Source organism: Notechis scutatus, chromosome 4 (genome assembly GCF_049901735.1).
Source record: "Notechis scutatus isolate UNSWTSFEM ecotype Mainland chromosome 4, rNotScu1.2, whole genome shotgun sequence".
NCBI lineage: Eukaryota > Metazoa > Chordata > Lepidosauria > Squamata > Elapidae > Notechis > Notechis scutatus.
The window spans coordinates 124522141-124537012 of NC_142012.1; positions in this window are offsets into that span (position 1 = coordinate 124522141).

The window sequence follows — 14872 nt, forward strand, 5'->3', positions numbered from 1 at the left end:
GAAAAGGTCTTTTATGGTTAGCCATAACTTTTTGAATGATACCTAATAAATGGATCACAATGGTATTTACACCAGCTTCCAAGATGCTGTTGCAAAGTGTCTCTTGTCTGAAGTAAAACAAGAATAATTACAGTCAAGCTTTTCTCTGTACTGACATCTGAATCCTGAATCCCAAATATTCCCCTTGCACTCTGTCTTCCAGCTTAAAGCAATTTTACTTATCTAAATTTTTCTGGTTCTTAGATGTTTTATTTTAGAAATTTGTTCTATGGTGTTTTAGTGTAGTTGTTGCTCCACTTTTCTTATTTTAAATTGCTCTGAGAACTTCAGAGATGCTAATAAGCACATGTAAATAAACAGCATTATCAAGTGATTAATTTGCAGACTATGGCAAACCAAGTACAAGAAATTCTTGCTTGTAGATGTTTAGATAATGCTTAGAATTCGCAGTGCTGTAAAAAAACAGTCACCATTATTTTGCAATCCTATGTGTATTTATTCATTAGCAAGTCATGCTGAGTTCCAAAGTATGTTGAAGATCACAGCCTTAACAAACAAAATCACCTATGTCATAATATATCAGAATAAAAGCTAGGAAAATATTAATAGTTGAAAGGTATATCCAAATTCCACTGGATTGGCCTGTATCAGCTATTTTATTTTGCTGGTTATATCCATAACCCAATGTATTTGACTGACCTGCAGCTCTCTGATTTACAGATCATGCTCTCTACAAATCCCAAATTATGTAAGACTTTAAAGCTATGTAAAAAGTTCCAACTTTTAAGGTTTAAATTTCAAAAATGAACTTTTCTTCTTATGCTCAGAAATGAGCAAGAAATCTGTAAAAGTATTTAAGCATCAGCAATGATTGTTGAGTCAGTTTACTAAGAGAAAGATAATACTCCACCCTCAAGGTCCCCCACCCACTGCATTAATCTTGAACAGGTACACAAAAGCAATCCTGGAAAAGTATGTAAAAAGAGAAAATGTAGAAAGGGGCCTTGAGGCACCTCTGTCCCTTCATCTCTTGACTATGATTGATGCAGAGAAATGACCTGCCATTCAACATAAACTCACACACCTGAATCAAGTGTGAGAGAGACTCTCCTCCCCCACTCCTTGAATAGCCCTGTCCCAAAGCAAGGCCCCTGCAGAGATCCATGTTTATGTTTTTACATCCACCATGGAGGCCTTTGAGAAAAGGACTCCCCACGGAGAATGTAGAGGGGCTTGAGAGTTGGATGTGGGTGTAAATATATCTGTTTTGGGTCTTCCTTTCTCTAAAAAAATGACTCGTACTAGACATATAAGGGCATTCCTAAAATTCTGACAACTGAGCTGCAAAATTCTATTGCTATGCAAGATAATAAGTTTTGCCCCATTTTATGACTTTTCTTGGCATAGTTGTTAAGTGAATCACTGTTAGTACTACGGTTGTTAAGTAACTCTGGCTTCCCCATTGACTTTGCCTGTCAAAAGGTTGCAAAAGGTGATCATATGACCCCAGAACACTGTAAGAGTCATAAATAGGAGTCATTTGCCAAGCGTCTGAATTTTGATCACATGACCATGGGAATGCTGCAATTGTTGTAGTGAGAAAAATGGTCATAAATTACTTTTTTCATTGCTGTTGTAATTTTGAACGGACACTAAATGTATAGTTGCATGTCAAGGACCACCTGTACTTTGTTAAGCTCCTTAGAAAAGTAAACCATTTGCTGTATCTGTCATTCGGCCTGAGACTTTAGGGAAAGTTAGTTAATCAATGGTAACAGCAGCCACGGGCCAGTTCCTCAAGCAGAGTTAGCTCCCCCATGACAATGAAAAAGGTAGAATAATGAGCTCAGGTTGCCTTTCTTCTCTTGCCACAAATGAGAGAACAAAGTGCAGGCAAAATCGGAAGAAAATAGGGAACCGACCCATTATACTGTAGTATCAAAGCAAGGGTCATTCTTCCTGAGCACATTCAAGTTTGCTGTCATGGCGTTGCAGAAGGAAATAGGTGATGATTCCAGATCAAGAAGTGACCAGTGTTCTTACTGCCTATCTGTTGGTTCTACTCAAGAACATCTGTAGCAATTGCAGAGCTATGCATTTTTACCAGTAACGTTTCCTATGCTTACTAAGTCGTTTCCTGTCCTAATTAGTGGCACAGTTAGATAATTATAGACTGACACTAGACTGAGGTTTTTTACAAGGAGGAAGGAGAACAGTTAGGTTGTAGTAGTTCTAAGTTAATTATAGCATGGCAATTCATCACTGGAGGCTTTCAAGAAGAGATTGGACTGCCATTTGTCAGAAATGATGTAGGGTCCCCAGCTTACGGGGTTGGACGAGATGACCTACAAGGTCCCTTCCAACTGTGTTAATCTAATCTGATATTGTGTTGTACTGTATAGATTTTCTACTAAAAAAACAACCCTGGACTTTGTCCCCCCTCCTCCCATCCCCCATAATCCATACTCTGATAGCATAGCCAACTTGCTTCAATATTACTTGCGCTCCTTATCATCTTGGGCAACTGTGTTTCATCAGAGACTGATCATGTTAACATTCTTCGGATCATAGCTGTTCTCTTAGACAGGTCCAGACTAGGGAAAGGATGGACTGTTTTCATTCTCAGCCCCAAGGTCAGGTCAAGAAACTTTTTAGGTCATGTTTCTCAGATTAGCTGATTTCTAAATGTTGATCCAGATCTCCCTCATTAACTCTTCATTCTCCTGCATATACTAGCCCAAGATTCATATGCAAGCTTGAACTGAAAAGAATATCATGTCCATATGACGGATAAAGTGAAGCCTTTAGAAACATGATATTGTGATGCTGGAAGGTCATTTGAGATAGTGAGACCCCTACTTATCTACATGTAGACATTCTACTGATCCTTTCAACAATAATATTTTTTCTTCATTATGGCTCTACAACACAACAAAAATGGGTAATACAATTCAGAAACAAGCATTAAGCATCCAGATTAGGAATCCAGTCCTCCCATAACAAGCATGTACGTAATTGGACAGAATATATTAAAGCTAATGCTCTGAGTAGCCAAGTAATACTTGTTTTTTCTGAGTAGCCAAGTAATACTTGGCTACTCAGAAAAAACAGATTTTAGCTAACTCCAAGATGTTTTGAGAGTATTGTATTGCAGCAGTTCTAACAAAACCTCAATTACAGCAGGTAGATAGGTCTACATCTATGCTAGTATAGTACAGCAGGTAGATTATTCTACATCTATGCTGTTAAGGCCGGGGTCACTACAAAACAGGCAATTTTAAAGATGAAAGGCAATTCTATAAGAGAAAATAGGTCAGAGATTTAGTACAGAGTTCCTGAGGAATTTGGTCAATTTATATTCTGATCCTAATAATAATAACAGTGCGACCTGAGAAATCTTCACTTCCCTGATCTAATAGCCAGATAGACATTACAACGGGGGATGGATTGTTATATGCTTATTATTTGGATATTAACAAACAAACTGGCACTAGGCAGTGACACACTAACAAATTGGTCTGAGGCTTGCCTCTTTAACTTGCCCCTTTTTGCTTCACAAGGAATAACTGCTTCAAACAGAAAGAAAGTTTACCTAGTGTTGTAATTAGCACATGAACATTCAGAATGTCACTACTACAAGAAATCCTAACAATGACAAAAAGTGATGCCGTGTCATCTTCCTAGGGACAAATATATGGGTATCAAAATGTCTGCCTTATGCCAGGCTCATTTGTGGCCAAATTGGTGTCTGCATGCTGGTTTCAGAAGGAGTCATTTTGCTCTTTAGAGCTACTTATAGTTTTTTACATAATAAGAACGGGGGTGGGTGGGATTAAAGGGGAGCCCTTGGATCACCTTAGATGAGAATAAGTACTTTTATGAGAATGTTTATACAGGATTTTAAACATTCTGCACATTGAAAAAACAGAACAAATGGACTTCGCTGTAAACACAGGTGAAAATTTCACTGACTGGACTTGGATAAGCCATCTATTTTAATTACTTGTTGATTTTTAGGAAATAATAATATGGTCAAAATTTACTGTTTTGTTTGGCTACAGAATATGATTTGAGTTTCTGTCCTGGGATTGGTCTAGTCAGTAGAGTCCAAAGTATGGTTGGAGCGAATTCAGATGGAAGAGAATATTTGTAGCTTAGGGTTGAGTTGTAGGGCCCTTGATGCTCTCTGAGCTTTATCTTTGCATACAGTTAAACATTCTTATAGTGTTAATATTTTTTTTCCACTTGCAGAACTGGAGAAGTCAGATTTTTTAGGATCATATCTATCCAACTGCGCTATGTTGACCAGGCTGTGCTACTGTTCTCCTATCCTTTCCTTCTATTTCGTAGTTCCTTTTCATCTGACTGAATCTGCGGTCATTTTAAGTGCTTGCCTGTTTAGATTGGAGATCTTCATTCGTCCAGCATGGAGGCATGTGCATGCAGATTATTTTGAAAATCATCTGAACTACGTATAATTTATTCCCAGTGCTTATCACTTTCATTTGCCCTTCTGAGATCTTGGAAGCTTAAAAAAAACCCAAACCTTTACCCATAAGTTCCCTCTAAGCCTTAGAGTCTAAGGAATGGAGGGTTTCACAGAAATATTCTCCCAATATTCCAGCTCATCTCTTCAGAATCACCAGTACAATTATGAGCCATGTGTTGTGTATGGATGAAAGAGAGAGAGGTCTCCATTTTCCTAGAGTCTTCATTAATGCATTCTTGTTCTGGGACAAGAACCAGAAATCCGAAGACAGTAAAGCTCCATCCATCATGTTTACATTCCTCTGCCTGAAAATATTTTTTTGTACGAAAAGAACTAGATGGGGAGAATTGAAATCTACTTCATCAGAAACTGATCATTTGAGGAAAACTGATTATTTGAGAAACTGATCATTTGAGAAACACCCCATGGATTGGTTCTGGTGCTGTAGCAATCTTGAGGATTTATATGCAATAGCCTTTAATGTTAACCATACATTCTTAAAAAGGTTAATGTGTTCATTTATACCGACTGGGAATTTGTCTCCACATATATCAGGGTCAGCTAAAGGCATATGTGAAGCATTGTTAAAGGGTTATAAATATGATTTAATTGCGGGGGGCATTTTTTTTTATTATAAGAGTGGTAGTGGATTTGGTTCACCAAATATCAATAATTTGGGCTAGCCTGGTACAAAGCAAGGATACATTTAGAGCTAAAACATTTGGGCATTGTTGATGGAAAGCATCAATCTGAAAGTGTCATCTGATGCTCAACTGTTTTATAAGCTTTGCAGAAGAAGTAGACAACACTAAATATGCTTTATGCAGTCATGTTATATTGCAGACAATGTAATAACAATGTAATGTAATAATGGATTGAAAACTCTGCTAAATAAAAAGATTGGTGCAAATCTAAAAAATTAAGACCAAATTATTAGTCAGAGCCTTTTAGAATTAAAGTGGGAAATGAACACATCTCCAGAAACATAGAGATAGATAGATATATAGACAGATATATACCCATGCCCATGCACATACACACACTTATCTATTCATGTTTTCATTTCCTATAAGACTGAACAATTGAAAAATCACAAATATAACAGTGCAAATTATAATAATATACTTAGGCATTACCTTAATAATTTTACGGCCCTTGGGCAAGACTTCAATTATTATGTTTTTACTTAGATTGTGAATCTAATTATAGAATAATAATAATATCATCATCATCATTTAGTTGACTGTGCAATGAATTACAGCAATAATAATACCTCCAACAACATAAAATGTCAACATCTGCCTTTCCCAAGTCCTTGGGAAACGATAGGTAGGCAAAATTGCCAAATCCAGTCTAAACATCTGGCTGACTTTGTGAAGAACCATCATCTTCATTATCATTGAGATGTGAGCAACTGCTATAGAAAGTTATCTCGAAGGGGGAAAATTGATAATAAGATGCAAATATTTACAGATTCTGGTTGACGTGGAAGTAGATCCAGCAGGGAAGGGAAGCAGAAATGAGAATTTTAGGCAAAGAGTTTTTATGTTCCAATACATGTACACAAGAGTCAGAGCTACACTGAGTGAGAGAAAAATGCAGATGAGCAAAAACGCTGAAAGGAGCAGACACAGCAGGATGTTGTAAAACAATTGCAGATATAAGCATTTGGCAAGCCAGAAAGTAAATGGACAGATACAGAAGAAATGATAGCTGCCAGGCAAGCCTGGTTGAGTTTCAAAATATGTCTGTCATCAAATTAGGGGAATGATGGATCAAACCCTTCAGGACTTACAAAAGTTGTTATGGAGGAGATATGGGGAGCTTGGAGGCAGCTAGCCTTCAGGGCTGAAAACCACAGGCAATCATTAGGATTTCCTCCCCTCCTTTGTTACATTATTATAGGGAGCCAATTAATTATTTCTTCAGCTTTGCCATATTGGCTACTTAAAATGAAAAAAATTACCTACTTTTTTTTGTATTGCCATCTTAGACTTGATCTGATAGATAATAGATAATATGATAAAGAGACTACCTAAAAACATTCATTAGTTCTTCTATACATTAGATTTAAATTTTCTTCTATACATTAGATTTAAATTTTCTTAAAAGCACCCAAGTCTGTGCACTGCAATTACAAATTTATACTCATTCATTGCTTTGCCTAAACCTATCTATAGATACATATCTATATCTGGGTTCCTGTGATATCCTTCATGACAATCATCTTACCAAAGAATAGATTATCCATTTCTGTGGTATCCACCTTTATAATGCATTCAAGTTTTCTGGGCATCTTGAATCTCTTCTGTTTCTGTATCTCCTTGACAGAGCATTGGGCTCTGAACACTGTAAAGTTAACAATATCTATTTGCTGAATAGTTTGTTCACCACATAGATATGTTCCAAAACTTGATCTAATCCCTTCTGTTTTCTGTAGGCACAAGTTTTGTTTCATCAACTAATACAGGTCCTATATCTGCCATATCTAATATAAATAAGTTTTCTTTATTCTTGAGGCTTTTGATGTATAGAAAAAATGTATTTCAACAAAAGGGTGAGGAAAAATAGCAACTGTTTCCTGTCTATTCACTTAGAAATACAACTGGGTGCATTCATGCCAAAAAGAGATTACATTTTCAAAGTGCTCTTTTTCAGTTCTTTTCATATTTGGGGTTTTTGATGCAGCTTTGGGATTAGCATTGTGGTGATTGCTGCTATAGTTCCACGACTGGGAGAGTTTATGTAAGTGCAGTGGTTTGAATATTGGACTAAAACTAGAAAAGTCCAGACTAAAACCATCCATTGAGTTTTCTCTAATGTCTTTGGTCAATTATTCTTTTGCAGTGTTAACATACCTCAGACATGTTGTGAATGTATGCTGTCCTGAGCACCCTGCAGGAGGTGCAAAAATAAATATATAAAGATAATGACAGCACTGACATTTTATAATGAAATTTCTATTTCAATACCTTTTTAAATCATACATTCAAATTTTAATCCTACATTCAGCTTCCTCCTATTTAAGGAAAAGAAGGTGAATTTGTATAATCTACCTGCATACCATAAAAGTGATTTGGTTTGTTTTCTGCAGTTCAGGAGTTGTGTTTTCCCTTTGAAGGATTTTTCTGTATCTTGTACAGAGGTGGATTCATAAACTGTACAGATGCAAAGAGATAACTCAACAAGACGTCCATAACAAAGAACATTTATTGGTCCATCAGGTACCTTCATAACTCATGTTTGTGATGAAGTTCTTCTATAATGACCAATCCCTTTGTATATCTGCCTTGTAGGTAAAAGATGGTTATTTCCTAACCCATCACCTAGCGATAGAAAGAAAGCTATTATCAGCCCATGAGTCCAGGCAAGAATGGAGGAAACCTCCCTCAACCCCTCAAGGGTCAATTTAGTGACCAATCAGGGTTGCAGATGTGGCCACGTGATATGAACTACATTTCCCAGGATACCTTTAACTACATTTACCATGATACATTCCCTTAAGGGGACAGCTCATAATTCCTAAATGACTATCCAATTCCCATAGACTTGCTGGGACAGCACACTCCCCACCTGGAATTGTAAATTCCACTATTAAGAGAAGAGAAAAAAATTTAACTATAAACTAAGATAAGCAGTAAACAGTAATGCTAACTGAATAGCATATAAATATATAACTAAGGTAAACAGTTAGCTATATAACTAAGAAAAAACAGTAAACATTAATAAAGCATCAAACAAGGAAAAGCATGCAAAGCTTGAGGTTCAATCTTCAAGTTCAGCCTCTTGGTGCAAGACTGCTGGTCACCTCTGGCAGCCTTTTAGGGTGTACAGGTACTCTTGGCGGTAAAGGTGAAAGTCTGGAGGACATGTCTGGAGGCCTTTTAGGGTTGACAGGTATTCTAGGTACCAATTGTGAAAGTCTAGATGTCACTTCTGGTGGCCTTCTAGGGTTGGAACGGTACTCTTGCTTCCAGAGTGTCAAAGGGCATTGGGAAGCTGTTGGAAAGGGCGTTGTGGAGGCATATGCCTGTGTAGAGTGTCTTAGTGCAGGGTCCCCAACCGCCGGTCCGCGGACCGGTACCGGTCAGCTGGAACAAGTCTTACCGGGCCGCTGGTTGCTGGGCGCCGCCATCTTTTTGGTAAAAAGTGCTTCCGGTGAGCTTTTCCGGTAGAAAGCTCACCGGAAGCTTTTTCATCAAAAAGATGGCGGCGCTGCGCTCGTGAGCTTTTCCAGGTAGAAAGCCATTTCTACCGAAAAAGCTCACCGGAGCGCTGGCGCCGCTCATCTTTTGACGAAAAAGTGCTTCCGGTGAGGTCACGGAAGCACTTTTTCGTCAAAAAGATGGCGGCACCCAGTTGATGCCGGTACCGGGCCGCAGCGCCCAGCTGATGCGGTACCGGGCCGCGGCATCAAAAAGGTTGGGGATCACTGTCTTAGTGGACGTCTGGTAGTTGTTGGTGGCCTTTTAGGCTGGAACGTCATTCTTGTTTTCTATGGCACTAAAGGGCGTCAGAAAGTTGTTGGAATGGGTGGTGCTAAAGCATTTGCCTGGGTTGGAGCCTGCATCTGGGCATCACTGACAATTCCTACTATCCCCCATCCAAGTGGAGATTTGATGGCCACTGGGCCGTCTACAGGGCCGCTGACTGACTCGGAGAAGAGAAAGGCACGTGGGGCATTATTTCCCAGCAAGAGTAGGATATCAACCTCCGGATCTAGAGCGGGGAAGTGATGAGCCAGGTGCTGTAGGTGAGGCATGCTACTTATGACCTCAGGTGTTGCGATCTGACTGCGGTCATTCGGTATCCCATCACATTCAAATACGGGCGGTAGTGGGAATCGGGTACTTACATCTAATGATTCTATGCAAAGTCCAGTAGCTCTCCTCCTCGCTGTGCTTCTTGGTTCATGGCATGTTTGATACAGTGAAGGGCAATTCATCCTGTTGCACCTCAAAGAGGTTGAAGAATGCGGGTCTGGCCAGGGTGCAGGTGCTTTGAGTGTTGCAGATATGGCCACGTGACATGAACTACATTTCCCAGGATACCTTTAACTACATTTACCATGATGCATTCCCTTAAGGGGACAGCTCATAATTCCTAAATGACTATCCAATTCCCATAGACTGGCTGGGACAGCACAAGGATGATGCTGAGCTGCTTCTTTTGAAGCCAAGGCTTGCCCTCCCCTGCTTTCCCATATTTCTGCTGAATCCTGACTACAACCTAGCCTCCAAAGTGATAGAGAGAAGCAAAATGGCAATAAAAAGTGAAGGTTAGAACATGGCTGTTAATTCTTACTTATTGGCTCAAATGCCTTTTCTCCCCATCAGGACTGACAGACCAATTTCAATCTTCATGATACGAGCCATATTCTAAACTCACACAGCTTATTCCAGATGGAAACTGGATAGATACATAATTACATCAAGGAAATGGGAGCTGCTAATGCTGAAGTTTCCTCCTTAGGTTCCTGCCTTGATCTTTTCTCCTTTATCCATGAACATAAAATCATTTCTATTGGCTCTGCAGGAAATACACATTTGCAAGTAAATATGCAGTACTGAACTCTTCTCAATGCAATGGTCAATCTCTTTTTTTTGCCACAATTTTATGGCATATCTTACAGGTGGTAGTCCCAAAGGTGCTTTTTCAGGAGGCATCTGAAGACATTTCGCTTCCCATCCAAGAAGCTTCTTCAGCTCTGACAGGATAGTGGGGAATGGAAGGATTTATATTCCTTGCAGACAGCTGGTTATTTGTATCATTTTAGAGGGTCCTTGAAGCACTTGGAGGTCTATCTGTGTCCTCAGAGTGGTGCTCCTGGTTCCTGTAGTTTGCAATTTTTCCTCTGGAAATCCATTCCTACTCCCACACCATTCCAAGGGTGTTCATCCCAAATTGTATCGCTAAAAGTTTGTAGAGATTCTCAGTCATCCAGGTCATGGTTGTCCCAAAGGTGCTTTTTCAGGAGGCAACTGGACTTCCTTGTTTTTTCTTTTGAACAAAGTACTTACTGAAGTGAAGTACTTACAGGTGGTACTTAACATTAGAACAGTGAAATGATAGGCAGGAGATAAGGGAAAGACACTGACCAGAGAAAGAACTTGTGGGAAAGGGTGTAATTTCCTAATTTATTTTCTCTTCCTTCATTGAGAAGTTGGAGGCAAATCTCTGATCCATAACACATTAAACATTATGGGACAGGCAAGGGAATCTCTACATGCCACCAAGTCAGCAGCTGAAGAAAGAGAATTTTAGGGTCAGCTGAAGTTAAGAAAAGATGCAGTCAATTTAATATTTTTTTTTTAAAAAATGTTCCCCTAGTTTGGGCAGAATCATCCCAAGTATTTACTCATCCAGGAATTCAAACAAGCACAGTTTTGCCCCAGCTAAGGGATCAGGCAGTGGGTGGCCATTCCATTTTAAGCACTGGGATTTGTGTCACGGCATCACCCGTTATTTACTAGAAATGCTGAAGCAGGAAACAAGATAGAGTTAAGCTTGCAACAGAGCCTGCTACACTGGGGACATTTCTTTTTTAAAAACCTGAGGATAAAGATGGTTGATGCAGATAAGGAGTACAAGATTCTGTTGTAGCAAGCCTCTGGCAGCAGCTGAAATCAGTTCCCATTCTCATTCAATATTTGAAGTAAATTGTTGCTGCTTTTTGGTTAAGGATTCTTAATTAGTTGGGGGAACCATGATTAAATATTACTCTAGTATTTTTATCACCAAAAGTATGGGAAGAAGTGTTTGGGAAATCAATTCCTTAAGGCAGTGTTTCTGCCTTAAGCTGGCTGGGGGATTCCGTGAATCAAAGTACACACAGCTTACAGTAAATGGTGCCAAGCTTGAGAAACACTGCCTTAAGGTTGTACAAACTTGATCAAGAGAGAAGAGGATTTCAGTTTTTTCACCAGTTCAAGCAGCATGAGGGAACTATTATTCCCTAACTGTGAACTTCAAGGGTGAATTCATATGTGGCAGTGCTACACCAATGGATGCTCCGTCTCCGAGTGAAATGCTTTGTGCTCAAAGTGTTCTGCAACCTTCCTTAATATACTACAGTGACATCCACTGCTGAGAATTCACGGAAAGAAAAGGGAGCCGGGTGCAACTGCAGGTCCCCAAGAAAATTGTCCTGCAGGATGGAGCTGAGGGTAATTTTCCACTAAGGGAGAATATTGCCCCCTGAAAATTTAAGAAATCCAGTGAGTGAGAGAGTGCATATTCAGGATTGGGAATGAATGAAGGAAACCAGCTAATCTGTACAATGACATTGGTTTCCATTCAACTCCTCACCCTTCCCCTTTGGGCAGGGGGAAGTGAGTACAGTGTACCTCTGCCATTGCATGGAAGTTCAGTGTTTTGAGTGCAGGTTGGCTTCTTAGAGGCCTGTTCCTGTGTTTGCGGAAAACAAAGAGGTGTTCTCTGACCCAGGAAACCTGGTGAGATCCCTAGAGATAAACTCCTGCTTGGACACAAAAGCCCTGGCATTGTTCTTCCCCTAAGGCTGCCACATTCTCACAAGTGCAATAAGGCTTTTTTGGCAAGAAAATGTTATCCGTGTCCCTGAAAGCTGAGGACTGTTCATCCCCACAGCTCCTTTGCCACACATATCTTGCTTCTTCGGGCTCATTTTTATATTAATGTTGGTGTTTTAAAAATGCCAACATGAAGAGATTATTATTATTATTATTATTATTATTATTATTATTATTATTATTATTATTATTATTATTATTATTATTATTATTATTATTATTATATTCCTTGCATGCTTGTCATTTCTTTATCAAATCCACTTCATTATGCTTATTTTGAGCTAATGTCAAATCAGCAAGAAGAGAAATTGAGCAAATGGGGGTGACCACAGAGGCAATGTGGATACAACGTGGGCATGTGCAATGCGATTTCTAGGTTGAGGGCAAAAGGTGCAAAACAGGAAACAGTTTATAAACAAGGGTTAAAATTATATGGTCAACTTAAATGTACTTGCTATAAAGTATGTAATTTTATTCAGATAATTTCAAAAAATTATAGATTGTGGCCTGCCTGTCAATTCTTCAGTCACATTAATGTTTAGATACAGCTTTAGCATTTTTTAAATTCCCACTCTTTTCAATGAGTAAATCAAACACATGCTGAAATCCTATTTAAATACATGGGTTTAGAAAATGTTTTTCTTTGGAAAACACTGTGCTCAGATATGAAAAACTAAGTTATGAACAAAGCTATAATTATGCTAGTCAAATTGGAAAAGGAAGGAACTTCGGCAAATCAAGGATTTGTTGTATAACTTTTAAGAGAATTGCATGCATGGCAAAATGATGGGAAGTGTGAAAGAAAACACATTTGTTTAGGAATCCTGAACTTCCAAAGCACCCTGTAATCATTTTTTGCAACACCTTTAATAGAGACTGGTCATATATTATAAGTAACCATGCTCTCTGTTTCCCATCACAGATTATTACCATCTGTCAGGCAGAAATAGAATTAAAAAATACTGAAAATCTGCATCTGAAGAAGTGACATTAGGTAAAATTCAGACTACAGACTTAGTCTGACCATTCCTTCTTTTCAAACAGATGGTATATCTTGGTTCCTTTCTCGAAACAGCATTCCTAAGGTTTAGGCTGGCTGGTTGAGAATGATTGGTGCTGCAGACATCTCTATGGTCAAAGGATAAATTAGAACAGCTTTTTTCATCTGTCTAAGCTACCATACCAAACACATGTTTTTAAAAGGAAAGATGTAACTATTGCTTGATTTTTTTTAAAATGTTAAGAGATTTCTAAACTATCAATGTCATTTGTTCAAGTGATAGATCGGTGACTCAGCATTGTCTCAATCACAGAATAAAGTTCATCACTATCATCCCTTGGTGAAATAAAAAGGTTATAGGAGTTTGTCACAGATTCTTAACTGTGCTTTCAGAAGATTGACCACAGAACTGAATGGTTTAGGAGACCAAACCTATAGTTCTTGCTTTCATATTGCTGAGCACAGGAGTCTTATTATTATTATTATTTGCATTCTAATCCAATTTAGGTGCTGCCAGGAGAGGCAGATTTATACTACTAAAGGCAATATTCATTTGGTGAAAAGTTGGGATTCAAAATTATCATATTAAATCAATTTGAGAGCCAGAGTGCTCTAGGGTTAAGGCTGGAAAGGGAAGACCATGAGTTCAAGTCCTGCCTTAGCCATGAAAGCCAGCTAGGTGGCCTTGGGCCAGTCACTCTCTTTCAGCCCAACTCCCCTCACACACAAGGTTGTTATGAGGAAAATAGGAGGATGAAGATGTGTAGGATATGTTTGTCACCTTGAATTATCACTTAAATGGTACATAATATCATTTTAAGTTACAAAATTATTATATAAGATACTGTAAGTCTCACCAAATTCTTTTAATTCAAAGAAAACTAAATGCCAACGCTTTGTTCTTATGGATTTTTCTCTGAATGTATGCAACCATATGAATCTTAACAGAAAATAAGGAGAAGCCAAATCCTTACCAAACTAAGATTAAAGCCTGTTCTACAAGGCCGGTAGTTGTGGGAGATGGTGAACCAGATGGTGACTGTCTGAATTTTCTCTGAGTCCCCTAATAAAATCACGTCACAAATATTTGGGAAGGATCTCTGTAAACATCAAGAGAAAAATGAAACCATGAACCATAAGCAGGATGGGGACTGTAAATAAGATGCCTGGCCAAAGAAAACAAGTGATGACTGTTTGGAGATAATGTCAAGATTAGTGAGGAAAGGGGACCCACCAGATGTCTGGGATGAAGCCCAGTTCATTCTGAGCATACATCCCAGCCCCAAGTCTGTCTGCTCTGGCTCCAGAGATTATTTATTGCTTGGTGGTAAAGACAATTATATTTCTACCAGCATACACCTTTCACAGAGGATAAAGGTAGTGCTGGATAATTAGCCACCCCCTTCCCCTTAACATTACATATACAGGGTTTAATGGAACAGCAAATGTCAAACATAATTCTTCCACAATTCTTCAAATTTAAAAATATCACCTGTATGCAAGTTTTATGTGTGATGTTAAGCCAGAACACGTTTTAAAATAGGTGCTTAGGGCCTATCTCATAGTTGAAGTGAAGAGCTATCTACCCATTTTACAGTTGGCTGAAAATAATTCCACTTTGAAATCTGTTGTTGTCATAGATGAGGCTTATCCTGCTTCTCTTGTCTCTTTTTCCAGTCACTCCTGATCACCTGGCTTTTTTCAAGGCTAACCTTAGATGATGCTGGAAGAAGGAGAAAAATACCACCTTCATAACGGTATAGCTAAGGAACACTTGAGCCTTTCTCATTGATATGATTGTTCCATATTCACTGTAGGTTTTCTGTATATCTA